At 44.1% G+C, this 16,510-nt stretch overlaps 1 protein-coding gene across 5 annotated transcripts in view; it reads right to left on the minus strand.

Annotated features, from left to right (window-relative positions):
- Window positions 1-16,510, minus strand: part of PPP1R14C (protein phosphatase 1 regulatory inhibitor subunit 14C) — a 52,235-nt gene that overhangs the window by 18,735 nt on the left and 16,990 nt on the right. For 2 of the 5 annotated variants that reach the window (XR_014581952.1, XM_083829996.1), the window contains one exon: window positions 1-16,510. This exon is cut by the window's right edge. The exons of 2 other annotated variants lie outside the window; for them this stretch is intronic. The gene's annotated coding sequence lies outside the window, so the exon portion shown is untranslated. One more of the 5 variants, XR_014581953.1, reaches the window with a different exon arrangement.

Below are 16,510 nucleotides of genomic sequence, written 5' to 3' on the forward strand. Positions count from 1 at the left end.
GAGCCCAGCCGAGTTCCCTGTTTGGAAAGCTTGTTCATCTTTGGAGCTTACTGCCAAACTTTTACAAGTCAGGGCACAGGACAAGCTTCTGTGAAAGAGAATGGGAGATGCCTGATGAAACTGAGAACACTTTCAGCAACCGGCCACGGGCATCTCTGACACAAAGCAAGTCTACTCCCTCCCATGTTTCCAAGATAAGACACACCAGAGCTTCAACTAAGCTGTTGGAAGTCCTCACACAGTGTGGCAAAACACTGTTCTTTTTTTCCTCCTGACTTCAACTCAGCATCTTAAGTAACTGAACTCTTACCTAAAAGTCTTTCCAAGATATTCCAGCTGAGGCAGGTACCTACTATGAATCTCTTGAGCTCAGATGATTTCAAGCTGGACAAGTTCAACATTTTAGAAGTGTGTTTTCCAGTTGTTAAACCAAGGGCAATGCCAAAAGCCTTGCTTACAAGGCTCTGCAAGGAGGAATCCACACATTGCTGTGAAGCAGAAGGGAAGCTTATGTAGGAATTGCTAGTGCCTGGAAATAAAGAGGATATAACAGAAAGCTGTGGGAAAAGGCTGTTTAGCTAGATGAGAAGGATGGACAGACATGCCCGACAACAGTGTCTACATAAGCAGGAACAGCTGGACCTGAGCTTGCTGTGCCCTATGTGCACAAACTGCATGGATGGCCCAGAAATTACAGCTGCATGCGTGCAGTTTTAGGACCAACAGAAAAAAACCTGTTGGCAGAGTGTTCACATTCAGGTGCCATAGTATATTAGCATGGAAATCAGACTTCCAGACCAAAGCTCACGCACATCCAGCTGGCTCAGAGAATAAAGAGCTAGCTAAAGCCTGTCTGCATCTGCCAATTCACCCTATGCTTTTTTTAGCAAATAAGTGGGCAAAAAGCCTGAAGCTTAATTTAGGAAGGGCACATCTTTACCCAAGGAACTCCCAAAGAGGAGACTTGTTGGAGATTCATGTCTGAACCCAAGGAAGAAGGAGCACTCTTAGGTTCCCAGGTTTAAAGTGCACCCTAACAATATCCCAGCTCCGTATCAGTATGCAACTTAGATGTGCATTGCCCCCAACTAGAGACATGTGAGAAAAAGCACAGGATTACAAGTTAAAACGGATACCACAATGCTCCTTGGATGATTGGTTGAGCTTGTCCATCCCAGCACTTAGCCTTCGCTGAAGCAGAGTGGTTAGAAATTCTTCCTTCTCCTTCCTCCACTTCTCCCACCATAAGCAAATGCACTGCACCCTTCCAGCACATCCACTTCAATATACAGAGGCAGATTTGCAGAAATAACCTTAGCTGAATTAAGTCAGTGAAGTCTGAAAGGACAATGCTGACTGGGTAGTTGATATAATGGTGTTTTGTAATCTACTAGACTCATACTTTCTGTACATGTCCATAACACATAATGCAAAAACATTGGCAGTAACAGTAACCTGTTGGTCTAATGCACTCATCTGGATGAACAAACTAGAGCATGCCCTCCAACAGATGTTAATGGGCTTAAAGGGAAGATAAGAGTAGGGGTGAGAAGGGCTTTCGCTCATATTTATCGTGAGCCATTTGCAAGTGTTTTGGTGAAAAATACAGTTCTCTTTTATATGCTCGGGTAAGATGCCCTAACATTATGCCTAGTTAAAAAACACTAGCCCAGAATGCATCTGAAATAAATGGTCTCATTGGACAAAATACACAAAACAGACAGAGGAGAGGGATCCTGTGAGAATAATTACTTAATGGCTGAGACTCTTTTAGATTTTGAATATTCAGGATCACTAATTCCTTACTGAAGAAAGAATCTAAAGAACAGGGTAATGTTAGCTGAGAGAGACACAGAGGGACAGACACAGAGCTGAAGAAGTATAGGGGCAACCTATAAGTAGCCTGACCTCCTCCACACCCACCCCTACAATCATTTCCCGTTAAGCAGGTGTATATAAAAACAGATATACCAGTTTGAGCAGCGTGTTCCTTAAAGGCAAGAAAGAACCCAAGCTGGGATTTAACCAGCCTTGACAATGACAAATTTAGAGATGTACTTGAGAAGAGAAATTGCTAACCTTGGCAAGTGGTTTCAGGCTGTCACAACTAGATGACAGTCAAGGCTACCAACCGAACACTGTGAGGAAAACAGGGACTTTCTGGGACCAGAATTTTTAGAATGTAAAGGGATGCAGTCATGCAACAGGGACGTTGAAAATCACCTGAAAAAACAGCACATCATCCAGTACTCTCTTGCAAGCTGCTTGGCAAGGATAAAACATGAAGGTCACAGGTCTGGGGGTTATGTTTTGGGTGGTGGGAGGCATCATTCAGGTCAGAATGATGGCAAACAGGACAATCCCTGTATAAAGATATCCTCCTGGGCAAACTGGGACACACATCCTATATGTGTTACTTACCATTAGCCAAGAACAGCTCAACCTTCCTTATTTACAATTATAAAGAAAAAACATGGTGCAAACCAAATTTAAACAACGCCTGGGAATCACTTAAGTATGAGGGGATCTTAATGTCTGTGTGTCTGCCAGGGGTTAGGTATAGCTGTAGTTTCAAAATTCAAATGGAAATGAAAGATATACTTACAGGGCAATGGCTATACATATACAGCATACACAAAACATTTAAAATTCTGGTTGTGAACCTCATTAAAGCAATTAACAACAACTGATATTTTCACCAAGCAGGGGAGGAGAACCAACTCAAGCCAAGTTCTTCCGTCTCATTAACCAAGCTGGCTCTGTCCCTTCCCTCAGCCACTGCACACGGTTGTTGTTTGTTTTGAGCTAGCACTGCCACAGATTGTCCTGGGCCTCAAGTGACTGCAGAGCTGATAAACTGGGCAGATGCTATTCCAATCACAAGTTCTATCCAAAGAGCCAGCACCTCTAAAGCGACACCACGCAGCCCACATTTTTATTATAAAATAGCACACCACTATACCAAAATAGCAACACCACAATCCTGGTGCTTCAGTGATGCAAAAAGAAGCAACTCAGTTGTCCTCTCGCTTCAACTGGAGTGCCCCTGTCAGTGTGGAGGGATCACGGTTATGGGCAGAGGTATGAACAACATCCCTCAATGCAATTCCTATGAAAACTCCCTTTATGGGCAAGCCTCTGTGAAAGAGGATAGGGAAAGGACCTCCACATCCAGAGCAAGGCCTCTCACCCCCATGCAGCTTCCCTGAATATCTTCACCCTCCCCCAAAAAACACGCTGGCCTGCATTGACACCGCACACAGCAGCAGCTGCTGCCTTTATAGATGCCACTGCAGTTTTGCCTTCCTTTCAATTAAAGGGCAAGAGGGCAGAAAGACGGTGGGAATGCACCATGGTTTCCTCTGGACAAAGTCTTTATCTAGGTTACAGGCTGCCCAAAAGCTAAATTTAAGTCAGCCGCTTAGGTCCTACCTCAGAACACGGTTAGCACGTACACCATGTTACCCTGTGCAAGGGGAACGGGAGACATAAGATGGCTGCCAGTCCCCACACTGTGTCAGAGGCCAGCTGGAAGAGGGGCAGGGGAGGCCGAGCACAGCCTGACAAGCACAGGTACCGCCAAGCCATTCACTTAAGTGAAGGGAGGTAGGGCCAATTTCACAGGAGAGTTCAAAACACTGAGGCTGTGCAGCTACAGAAGTGGAGCCACACGAAGTATGGCCCGCTCTGCCGTGCCTGCACTCTGACACACTGCCGGCAGGTGCTGCATGGCACGTCTAAACTCCCCCCGTGCCACCCACTTGTGCCGACACAAGGCTTGGAATAAAACATGGCACCACCTAGCATACAAGAGAAGAGAGAGGAGTTGGAAAAGTGTTGACGTATGTATTTGAAGGTAGCAGTTTAATAATGGTGGTAGCCTGTAATAGATAAAGCATCATACTTCTACGTGTCATCTCAGTGCAGGCTTACCTACACCCAAGAGCGATGGCAATGGGATTTTCAAATGGAGGTCAGGGTGTGTGTGGCAGGAACTCTCTTTAATCAGTAATGGTTAATGAGCCATCCAAATTCACTCTCTACTGCATCAGTGTGATTGCCACTGCCAGGGACACTTCTGTGTTTATGTAGACCATATGAGGGAATGCGGTGGTGACCTCAGTCAAAAACCTTGTCTGCTCAAGAAGAAACCTTGGTCCCCTCTTTCTGCAGTTCTCTTTTCTGCTTGCTAGCAGGGCCACAAAGCTGCTTTTGAGAGAATAATGTGCTAAGAGAGCTAAACTGGAGTTTTATTGCATTTCAAACTCTGCCAATTCAGCTGAGGCTGGGCTTGTCTAGCAGACACACTGCCTACTGTTGGTAGCTAGCACACCTGTCAAGTTTTCTTGGCTGGAAGGAAGGCTTTCTGTTCTCCTTCAGAAGGCCATGCCTTTTTACTTATATGCCCTCGCAGCCGGCATGGGCTGGCTGCCACATTTCACTGGCTGCCTTCTCCCGTCAGCAGCAGGGAGGTAGCTCTGCACGGATGGATGCAGCCTGCAATTCCATAAACAGCACTGGAGGCTTCTGCAGGCACCTCAGCCAGTGAGGATAAATAACAGATCCTTTCACTCTTCCTCTCACCAATTCTGTTGAAGACTTTTTCCCTCCCAGATTTTTTGTTTAACTATATGAGAGCTAAGGAAGTAATTTGCAAAGAATCAACAGGAGTAACTTTCCTCTAATTAGCTGCCAAAGGGGCTTTTGTAAAAGGAATAAAATGCATACATACACTACGCAGATTTTTTCAGCAAATGAATTTCTTAGTATTCTGTGTTTTAAGAACAAGTTTTCAAAAGAGTTCATTATGTAGGTGACTGAAAACACTTATCCTGGGCCTTGGACTTGCTATTTTTAGTTTGGCATTTCTCTCTTTCTTGAACGGGTGACTGAAACACTAGTCAGGGGTCACACACTTACAGTACTGACTCTGGTCTGTCCATACACAGTAGTTCTTGTATGAGCAGCTGTTTAGGAAGCACTTGCTCAGATCTCCTGCCACAAAACATCCAACAGTGAGAAACCAAAATAGGTTCTGACTTGGAACAGAACAGCTTCTAGGAATCCCAAACTGACCAAAAACACAGTTTGGCAAGCCTTGCTTGGTTCGTAGCCCCATCAGTCACTCAAATACTTACACTGGTTAATTCAGAAAATGGAAGTTGAGTGAAAATTGTGACAGCCCTTGAAAATGAGATTATTTTGACTATGTCACTGATGCAGCTGCCCAGTACAACAGAAACATGGCAACTTCTCTTGAGCAGGCAGAATTCCTCATTGTGCTTTCCTCTCCTTGCTGGGAAATCTTCGCCTAGTCTACAAGGAAAAGCCATTGTGATGCCAATGGAGATGCAGCTGCTGAGTTAGATAAAGACACCTTTTCTTAACATTTCTCTATAGACAGAAAAGCACAAGACAGTAAAAAAAAAAAAAAAAAAGGAAAGCTCAGTTTTCTTCTCACTTGCCAATTTAATAAAAGTCTCATCTGGTCTCATCTGAAAAGTTGATATCAAGGAAAAACAGAAAAGTGACCAAGCACTGAAAGGTGAAAATTGAACATAAAGTTCAGACTATATTCTTTGCACACTACTGGTAAGGGTGTATTAATTCCTTTCAAAATGGAGATTTTCAATTGAGACATTCAGTTTACTTTCTTGCACAGAAGCATTGTTTTCCCAGCTGCTATGTTAACTGAGATTTCTTTCTTACAGCACCACCCCTCCTTCACTCTTGCAAAAACACCACTTCACCACCAGACATATCTGCTCACTGGTCCTATATGTCATCTCACCCGATTTTAATTGAAGTCTAATTGCCAGTATGTTTTAGCTCAGTTCTTTTTCCAAAATTCTGTCATTACATCAAAATACAGCAAGTCTGGAAGGAATTTAAGCTTTAGACTTTATTGTAGGATACCTCCATTTAAAAGCTCTAAGAAGTCTGATAAAAATGTCTTCCCATTCATTTATTTTCAAGTACGCACATTACTCTTCTCTGAGAGTCTCTGAAAAACAGGTTTGTAAGGAGACACTGTACCTCTATATTAACGGCACTTCCTTGGGACCACTGCAAAGCATCACTAAAAGAAAACCTTCCATAAAATCCTTCTAAGCTCCAATTCCTACCACATTTTTCTACCCACTTGACAATGAATCCCCCTATATCCCTACAGGCATGTTTACACGTCCTGAGAGAAGTGAGTTCTTGCTCACTGCTGAGGAATCGTACTCTGAACAACCAGCCTTATAAAGGGTTACACTACTGTCTGCAGGATTCTGCCATCTTGAAAATGCACACTGAGCAAGTATCATCTGTCAGAGTCAGCAGATAACCTGCAGCAACTGTTTCAAGAACAGATACCAGTCTCACTGCCTTCCAAGGTACCCTGCAGCATCACCACCTCCCGTTTCAGCTCCCAGGATCCTTAAATAATGCACATTTTCAGCTGAATTCCCACTTTGCTGTGGTCAGCCTAAAAGTTTGTTCTCCTTCTGCTTCTACTTCAAGATTTATCTATTTTAAGCCACAAATGTCACAAAGATATGTTACGATATTTTCCTCTATTTTTCACAGAGACACAAACATGCAAAGTCAGGACTTGCCAATGATATCTAATCATCTGTGTTGCTGGAAATGGTCAGAGACCAAAGAAAAATGTGTGTTTCTGTTCCTGGCGGCATTCCAGAAGAATTAAAAGTTATGGATGATAGGGATATCTTTATTTCTTTGGGGAAAGAAGGCTTTGTGGTTCTATAACCATAGCCTGAAGGGTCATTTAAGGCATACTGAAGGAGCAAAGTATAACATATGGCAAGATATTTGTTGTTTTGGCTTGGTATAAAAGTAAAAATTGAAGTCATTCTGAAGTGTCTAATTTACTCACAGCTTTACTTGTTAACTTGTTAAATGCTAAAGAGCCATCATCTTCCAGGACATGCTAACTTGCCTGCAGGAAACATATGGCAGACCTTTTCACATTGGGTAATGAAAACTTGTGGTGGGCTACCTAATCATGACAGGGTTAGCAAGCCCAACACAGAATGCTGCCAAAGCGCTGAGGTGTCCCTCTGCTCGTCGGACACACGAGCAGGAGATATTTCCAGCACAGCCGCAGAAATCCCAGATGCTGTTGCAACAGCTGCTAGCCCTCGCAAACCACCGTAGCTGAAAGATGATGCAGGCAAACTGCAAGCCCAGCACTGCCAAGGGCCTTAAAGTAAAATGAACTTACAGGCTGGCAATACCGAGAGCAAAGAATTTGTAGTTGGGCTGAGCCGAAGGGAAAGATGCCCAACAGGCTGCTGAAGGAGGAACACAGCTAAATGTTGTTCCCTGTTAGTAGCAAACCCCCACGTACATGCTAAAGAAAACAACTACTAAAAGTGTTCCCTATGACTGAAATACAGCTCCAGGCAAGGGCTATTTTTAAAAAGCCACATCAAGCCCAGCCCTTCTTTACCGAGTTGGTGCCCTGGCAGAAGTGCTATAATCCTCAGGTTTTCAAGTTAACAAAAGAGCAATAGTCTACTCTTAAATATGCTAATTAACACTATATAAGTTTTTTTTTAAAAAAAAAAGGTTTAAAGGGGAATGCAATTTTCTCAAGTGTCCTCTAAATGCCGGAAGGAGCACCCTCTATTAGGAGGGATCCCGAAGCTTCAGCACTTCCCAGGAAGGAGAGAACTCACATGCACGCTCGAGATCCCGTTTCTCAAAGAGCTTCCTGCTTCTGTCAGGATAACAGACAGCAGGACTGCCCCGGGCACGAAGCACTCGTGTAAATCAAAGATCCTCTGCAACTCCTGAAGGCAAAATGCAGTCAGAGGGATGCTCCTGGTTGGAATCGAGATCCCTGAGGCCAAAACAAGGAGGTGTTTAGCTGGGGCTTTGTCTGCGGCTGACTAGACACAGCTTTTCAGACAGAATCCCAACCAGTACAGCAGTCTTTCAGTTTTCTCCTACAGTTATTTACCTACTATGCAAAGCATTTCCAGCAGCTCTGGTATATTAAACATATAGCCAAACAGTAGTTCATTCAGTTTGACGTTATACTGAACTGCCATACTATTTCATGTTATGCCATCCCACAGCGCACTATATACACAGTCTACACATATACACACCAGTCCTTCAGAAGCCTATTAACAGACCACAAATATGTGCCTACACAAATCCACGTATGAACAGTTACCTGTTGTTACAGCAAGCTACCAGAAGAAAAAGAATCTGCACACAGATTCTGCAATGAAGGTGCAGGTAGCAAGGCCTTGAAGGAGCACTGCTGCTTGCCGTAGCACGGCAGAGCACATTAACGAGCCATCTGTTCATTACAACAAGCTAGGCAGGATTCAGCTTCTAGCTGCAGAGACTCTACCTACAGCATGTTCCTCGATCATGCAGACAGTTGTTGGATATTGCCAAAATCTTGCCACAGCCGTTTCAGAGAACATGTTGTATGTCTCTGCGACCAGCACAGTCTGGATTCAAAAACTGCCTTCCCAGGCGGCCGTGCCTTTAAGCAGAATTAGTTACGCTACCAAGCAGCCCAGAGCCAGGTTCCTCCAGCTAGGTATGCAGGCATAACCAAGCTCCGAACTTCTGCTCTCACCTCGGAGAAAGGCACACTGAATTTCCAGAAGCATGAACACCGAAGAACATGAAATCTGTTCTTCTCAGAAGAGATACTGGCTCTTGAAAAAGAGGCAAGGACAACATTTCTCTCTAGTCCTGTGCAGGCAAGATGACAAGTCTTTCAGCCTCTCCCCCCTCCCCTTGCTATGTTCCTGCCTTCAAACGCAGAAATTAAGGAACAGCTGTTGCTTTTGCCAGCTTTGTGAGAGGCAAAGAGCAGCAGTCAGAAGGAGCAGCAGGGGGACAAGACTGTAATATACTCCGTGTCCCATCTGTTGAGAATGGGTAACAGAAGACAGCGGGCGAGGAGGGAAATAGTGACTCCGATGTACAGCCCAACACCTCTTTTCTCCCCACTTATCTTATGTTCTTTGGCTCCATATCCAGCAACTGCAGCAAAGGAAAGGACAAAGTTAAATGCGTAATATCAATCAGTTTAGTATCCTGACAGTGTTCGCAAGTAAGTTGTTTAATTAATACACTCTGCAGTCAGTATTTTGGCTTACTTGTACTCTGCCATGTGGCAAACTAGACAAAGCAGATGGTCAATAAGCTCTGTTAAACTGTCAGGGCCAGCTATTATAAAGAGACACAAAACAGCTCTCTGATAGTTCCAAAATTTTTAAGCTAAGTCTCAGCAATCTCAGTTTCGCTCCTCCTCCTAGAAATGCTGGCACCAAAAGAATAAAGATTAAACAAATAACTTTCCCAAGCTTAGAGCTCTCCAGGCTCCATCCTAAAAGATGCTCAAATTCATTAAAAAGCACAGAAATGTGAGAATAGCCAGTACCATCTGCAGTACGCTGAGACACCACCGATTTGTGCAATCAGCTGTTTTGCATCTTAAAAAATAATAATATGTAAGCATAGCACTTAAGTTTAGACAGCTAGGATAAAAGTCAAATATTAATCCCTCTGCCACTGAATTTCAAGCAGGGAGACCAGCACAGCACGAGCCTTATTGAAAAGAACGAACAGGTTGACAACGCAAATTTCAAAGTACTTTCTGCTCTTCACCAAAAAAAGTTGTTGTCACACTTAAACTCTGAAACAAACCTCAGACACCTTACCTCTCATGTACCTCCAGATAGCACTTTGATCCTCACAATGAAGACGGATGCTCTTAAAAAACAACCAAGCAGAGTTGAAGTCTGGTTCAGCAGAGCAGCAGCTTTGTCAGGCCGGAGTAGAAGGGATCTGGCAGGGCACATCACTGCGCCTTGTTTTGCTCTGCTACAACCCATCTGTGCCTCCTAAAGAGGTCTCCCTGCCTACTAACCCAGAGCCATTCACGTGGAGGCCTTGTTCTGAGGCATCTCCAGAGACAAGCGTTCACATTCTGACAACGGCGTGCCTTCCCCTCCCCTGCCGCTTCCCACGAGGGCAGGCTTTCCTTCGAGGCCTTCAGGTGCTACAGGTCAACTCCTGCATTTCACCTGAGGAAAAAAGCATCGTGGTGCACTGTTATGACAGCCCTAATCCCAGCTGCAACAGACTCAACCAGCAAAACACGACACACTGGCAGCCCTGGGGCTCCCCAGAGCTGCCGTGAAGTGAAGCATCAAATAAGGGGACTGGTATTTCTGTAGTGCCCGAGCAAGATAAGCTGCCATTTATCTGAAGAATGTTCTGCTTCCTCACATTAAAGCAGCTGAACCTCTACACCAGGAGTCTAAGAGCAACTAGGTTTTAAAGGTTTTGAGTCCAGTTCTCTGTAAACCACCATGAGAAGCTGAAATGTGTCTTTCAGGCCCCAGAACATACGAAATAGTGTTGCAAAAACACAGCAGTTAGAAGTTGGTCGATGTTATTCCTCATCGCAATTTAACGCTTATATTTACAGGAACTGAAAGTCTCCCTTTACAGGCAAACTGGAAACTTTGCTACAGAGCCCGGACAGGGTATCCGGTGAGCTGGTGCCCCCGCCTCGGTGAGCTCACGAAAGGCAAATTCTTGAAGTCTCCTTTTAGAAGGCAGCCTTTGTTTTCCCAAGCAAAATACGATTGGTTAAACCTTTAGCCACCCTGAACCTTTTCCGACTCCAAAATGTCCTTCCCCTCATCTTTAGCACGCTACTTTGCGGCCAGCCACCTCAATGAGAGCTTTCAACAGCTTTTGGGTGGCTCTTACACCAGCTCACCTGGGTACACTACAGCCACCATCACCAGACCCCTCCGCACCACCTTCTCAGGAAGGACTATTTCTCATCTATGTTCCTAACTTAGCGCCTGTCACAGTAGGGCTCTAATATCAGTTGCTCGGTCTGACAAAAGCTCCTGCAGCAGCCACCAAAGTCATTATAATCGTGGGGAGTTTGCAATTGCTGGCATCATTCAGGAGCTGCTGGCTAGAGAAATTAAAGTGTCAAGAGGCAGATCAACTTTGTTTTTGTAAATTACGACTTGTGTAATGTGGGCTCAACCTTTCTATGTCTCAGACTCAGCCAACACAACCTATTTACAGCAAGGAGCTAGACGAGCTTGTGCAGCATCAGGTAAAGGCTGCAGCAGCGTGGGTTTCGTCCTTCTGGACAACGCTGGCTAGTTTTTAGCCTCTGGCAGACTTTCAAGGAATCATTCAAGCAATCTACCTGGATTCAAACTTCAAATACTCATCCCTGTGTGTTGCTTTTTCCTTCCACTGCTTTCCGTCTTGGAAGCACTTGGAGGTCAGCGTTCCCCTTCTGTCATCTTCCCTGCTTTCAAATAAACCAGCCGATCGTGGGACAGGCAGAACACGTGCACATGAAGCCACTTAGTGTGTAGTCATACCTAACCCAGAGCAGCCGTCCTCCAGAATGAGACCTTCATCTAATCAAAATAATTTGTGTTGGGCTACATTTTAAAGCACAGCTACAAAACTTTTCTTTTTTTTTTTTTTGGTTTGGTTTGTGTTTTTTTTTAACCAACACCCAGGACTCACAAGCTGAGATTTCTCTTGCCTGGCTTCAGATGTCTGCCATCTACTGTAAACAAAAGGAGACTAAAAAGGGAGCATCAAGCAATTATAGCACAGAGATCTGTCTCAGGGCAGATGAATCTTACTCATATACCAGCATGGAAGACCTGCATCCTCCTGGAATGGGAGAAGCTGAAGTTCACCGTTGGTATTGTTGACCCTGAAGGCAACATACACACAGCAGTCTACCCTAGTCCAGCAGAGCCGAGACAATGCCCTTCTTCATATCTCGATAAAGTTATCCCGTGTACCTTGGTAAAGGTTGAGTCAGGACATGAGACTAAGGACAGGCTGTCTTAAAGACTGGCTCCGGTGTTGCTCATACTCCTTAGCCAAAAGAGACATGTTACAAATCACAATGAATGTCATTTAGTTCTTCCATCTGTTAGTCCGTATTTTAAAACTAAACTTTTTTGCTACCAGCTTAAAAGAAACACATCAAAAGTTCTAAAGATGGGCACTACCAGCTGGCTGCTTTGACCACCCAACAAACGTTAATTTCAGTGCCAAAAAAAAAAAAAGAAAAAAAGAAAAAAAGCCTTAGCTGCCTCCCGTTAAACATTAACATGGATGGATTTTAACAAGATTAACTTGTTAACTTGGACAGATTTTAATTAATTTGCTCGACATAGTGCAATAGTCCTTTTCTGTAGAAAATAGTTTTCTACCTGCAGACACCAAGAAGAGGAAGTAACACTACCTGAGCACCCTCTCTGCTCCACTTCCTAGAGCAGAACGTAGCTCTTTTGCATTAGCACACCTTAGTCAAAGACTTGACTGTTTCACATTCTTCTCATGCTGTTTCACATTCTTCTCAGACAACTTCACCTTTGAAATCAAAGATGTGATTGGAAGTGCAGGAGAAGAAAATGTCAAGCAGGTGAACATTACAATTTAAAATAAATATTTCCAAGAACAGCAGTGTTCTCATTGACACGCTGTATTTAGCACACACATTTAAATCCTCAGACTTTGTGTGGCAGTGAAGGATGTACAGGAAACGTAACATCACTATGCCATGGGGTGTAGATAAGGAACTAACTCCAGTGAATTCAAAATAAAGTCTTTCAGTAGACTTTCAGCTCCTTTGCAGGCGACCTAGGCCACAACAGGGCACAAACATGTTCATGAGGAAGATTCCTACAATCTTTATCCCTCCAGGTTCTCACAGGTCTGTTTCTGTTCCCACCTACAGGTTCTCTCAAATGGGAGATGTTCCAGGGGTACCAGAGACAATAATCAAGTCTTCAGACATGAAACTGCATGCGCATGCATGCAAAACCAGGTGGAAGGAAGGGAGTAAGATCAAAGTCAGGCACTCCCTTTCCCTCTCTGGGAAAAAGAGGTAAGAGAGGAAGCTCCATTTGCTCCTTTCTCTTATTTCTGTTGTTTCCCACTCTAAAAGATTTCAGTTACAAAATAGATTTCAGCACAAACTACATCCAATGCATCCTGAAACGGCTGATTTTTACAGGATTTCTTGTAGATGGAACAAGAGCGCTCACCTAGCACTCAGGGCAAAGTATAGGACCCACAGGAGCTTGAGGCTATTTTTAGGTGGTTTGTTTTGTTCTTTTGTTTGTTTTTTAAACTATGGCACACAAAGAGCAATGACTCCCTTTGACAATGAAATGGCACATCGGTAAAGTAGATGCAGATGATGACATTAGCTTGAAAACAAGTTTCACATCAAAGTCTGACTTGTTACTAACAGGTAATTTTCTTTAGGACAACATGCACTTCAAAGTCAACACGGGAAGGGAAGGGAAGGGAAGGGAAGGGAAGGGAAGGGAAGGGAAGGGAAGGGAAGGGAAGGGAAGGGAAGGGAAGGGAAGGGAAGGGAAGGGAAGGGAAGGGAAGGGAAGGGAAGGGAAGGGAAGGGAAGGGAAGGGAAGGGAAGGGAAGGGAAGGGAAGGGAAGGGAAGGGAAGGGAAGGGGAAATGATAAACTGTTGGTTTCAAAGTAGCAGATATATGTCTGGTCTGTCAGAGACCAACATAGGAGCTACTCGAAAGAGGGCTACATACCACATTTGCGGTTGGAGTCCTTACATCTGTTCTTACACAGAGCAGAAACAACGACACAGGTGAGGGAGCTGTGGATCTCAGGGAGCCTGGGCTTCCTGTGATTCATGTCTCCATTCCTAGGTGCCCAAATAAAGCTCTTCCCTTGCTAGATGCTAGCAGCTTAAAAGTTAGCCTGGCAGAAGTCACATATGCACACACACACAGATCTTCTGCCAAGCACTTTTGGTTTGCCATTTTAGCTTAATAATGGAAACAAATACACTCAGTGCCCCTGATACAACCACCCTGTTCTAGCTGCAATCCAAACTGGTACTGGCCAAAGAAGCAGCTTTCAGGATTTATATTTGAATGGGTTCAGCAAGCTATTCTGAGCTTGCAAAAAGTGTTGATGGCCATAAAAAGAATCTGTTCCTGCTCAGCTTTTAAGCATCGTGTAGTACCAGCTCCGAAGACTTTCCAGAGTAGAAGAGGACCCTCTTAAAACTGGAAATGTGTCAGTGCTCAGGTAGTCCAAAGACCTCTTTCTTTGCCAAATTAAAAGACTGAGCTTCAGAGGATTCCCCATGCAGCACCATGATTACATGCAAGATCTCTTTGTCCAACCTACATTACCAGATTTCTGTAAAACCCAAGTTCTCACTTTTTATGCATTCTGAAGTATGTTAGCTTACCACACTAGCCACAAGCCAAAAGGGATGCACATTTTAGTATTTTCTCTTATCAATGAACAAGGGGAAAAAAAAAAAAAAAAAAGGAAAGAGGATAATGAAAGTGACAGGTGGATTTTGAAAACCACTTCAGGCTGTGGCTAAAAATAGAATACCCAGTTTCAAATTAAAAGTTTGGGTGAGTAGTCTGACATGCTCCAATGCTAAAGAAACACTAGCCATTTTCCAAGAGCTGGTCAGGGAGACCGAGCGTGCCAGAATGCAGGAGCAGCATGAGAAGCTTCTTGTACAGCAACTGGCCTGAATCCAGCCTCCCGGATAGGCTTTTTCCTCCAACGAAGGGAAGCTGGGCTCTGCACATATGCAGCATCCAAAGGCAAGCTTTGCTCCAGCAAGCCCTTTCTCAGGCTCTCTCAGAAGAGGTGCTGGTGGCACAGGGTGATACCAGCCCACACAGGTGGTATGACCAGCTGTGCGCCAGCCTTCACTCCCTACCAGCCCTCTTGGTCACCCAAATGGCCAGCGAAAGCAGAGTTTAAAGTTCACCTCCCCACTTTCAGGATGTTCCTACATGGTCAGAAACTGCAGCTTCTCTCAGGAACAGCAGCAACCTTGCTCTCTCCCCGTTTACTAAACTCCAGTGTCAGAGCAACAGCCTAAGAAATGTCTGACTCGCTGCTGACAAGGGTCTCGGACAGCCTGGCTGTTCCTATATGCCAGCCCAAAGACGGCATAAAGGACTGGGAAGGGATGGCTATTTTCTGAAAATAAAGGAAAATGTTGAGATGCTTCTTAAGCAGCTACATCCAGGTATTTTTCTGAGGACCCCATTTTCTCATTATAACCCAAAGCTACCAAACAGCTACCTTTAATCCTCAAATTCTTCCAAACCTGCTGAGGATGTAGCAACCCACTTGAACCCATCCTCATGGCCTGCAGAAGGTACATGGGAACAAAGGGCCCACTTCTGCACACATGGTGCCCAGCACAGGAAGCAGGACCCTAATAAATCCTACACTCATAATAAGCAATGTTTCCTTCCATAATAAGTGTTCACAGGCTAAAATCTACTGAATACAGAATGGGCGCAGCAGCCATCACCTGGGCATTTCAGCACAGCAGAACATAGCACCCAGGGAGCATTTTCTGAAAAGAAAGGACTTTAACTCCCATATGGAATAGAGGGTTAATCTGTCACCACTTGCTAAAATTAAACATATCCAGTTCCCCTTTGTTCAAAAACCCCATTACCAACAGCCACAAGCAGGAGGTGAGCTATGCCAGGAGTACTCGTATATGTACTCCATCTTAAAAATGCTGAATATCCTTCATATTATGCCTTTGGCATCTGCTGCTGAATAAAGACAAGCCAAAACATAAGATGATTTGTAACACAAAAATATTCAAAACCGAAATACATGCACTTGCAACACCATTTTCCAATCCAAAGGGATTAAACAATTATGTATTTAATTAGAAAAATTGGGACATCAGTTTCACTCCATTTCAAGGCAGACCAGAACTCATTTCCTGCTGTGGTTTCAGAAGCAGCTCTGGATAACTACTTATGCAAAAACAGTTAGGAAAGCAGGTTAATTTCTGAGTCTCTCCATGTTGTGGTTCTTAACAAACAAACAAAAGTCTGTACGTAGAAAAAAGGGGGAACTATTTTTTATAGTTTAAAGACAGTCCAGGATATACACTCAAATAGTGAATATTCATGTGATAAGTACTTAAATACTTCAGGTATAGCCGAGGAGAAATAATAGTTCACAGCTTCCAAACTACAAGGAAGATTCAACCTACACAGAGGAACAAGTGAGGATAAACTAAAGCTGCAGTTTAAAATTACTCGTCCCCTGGTAAGCACAGCTTGATGGCCTGTGTTACATACACGTTCAACCTGGCAATCTGGCTCAGGTGATAGAGTTGTTTTGAGCACTGGGCCAAAGTTTTACATCAAAGCAACTTTACATTGCACCAGCAGCCAAGGCAGTGGTATCTTTCTTCTATGACTATTTTTTTTTCTTTCCATAAGAAACTATTCTAGCCTTCTTTAAATGCTTGGCACAGTCAGCTTTGGCTCATGCCTTGCTCCCAGTGAGCTCGGACCACACGAGAAGTGCACCAAGCACCCTGGTGCTCCACTCCCAACCTATTTGGAACTACAGGCAAATCCCCCAGTGCTGCTTACTCGTGGGCTGGTGCTCTTCCACCTTTTGATGA

This window comes from Anser anser, assembly GCF_964211835.1.
Source record: "Anser anser genome assembly, chromosome: 3".
Classification (NCBI taxonomy): domain Eukaryota; kingdom Metazoa; phylum Chordata; class Aves; order Anseriformes; family Anatidae; genus Anser; species Anser anser.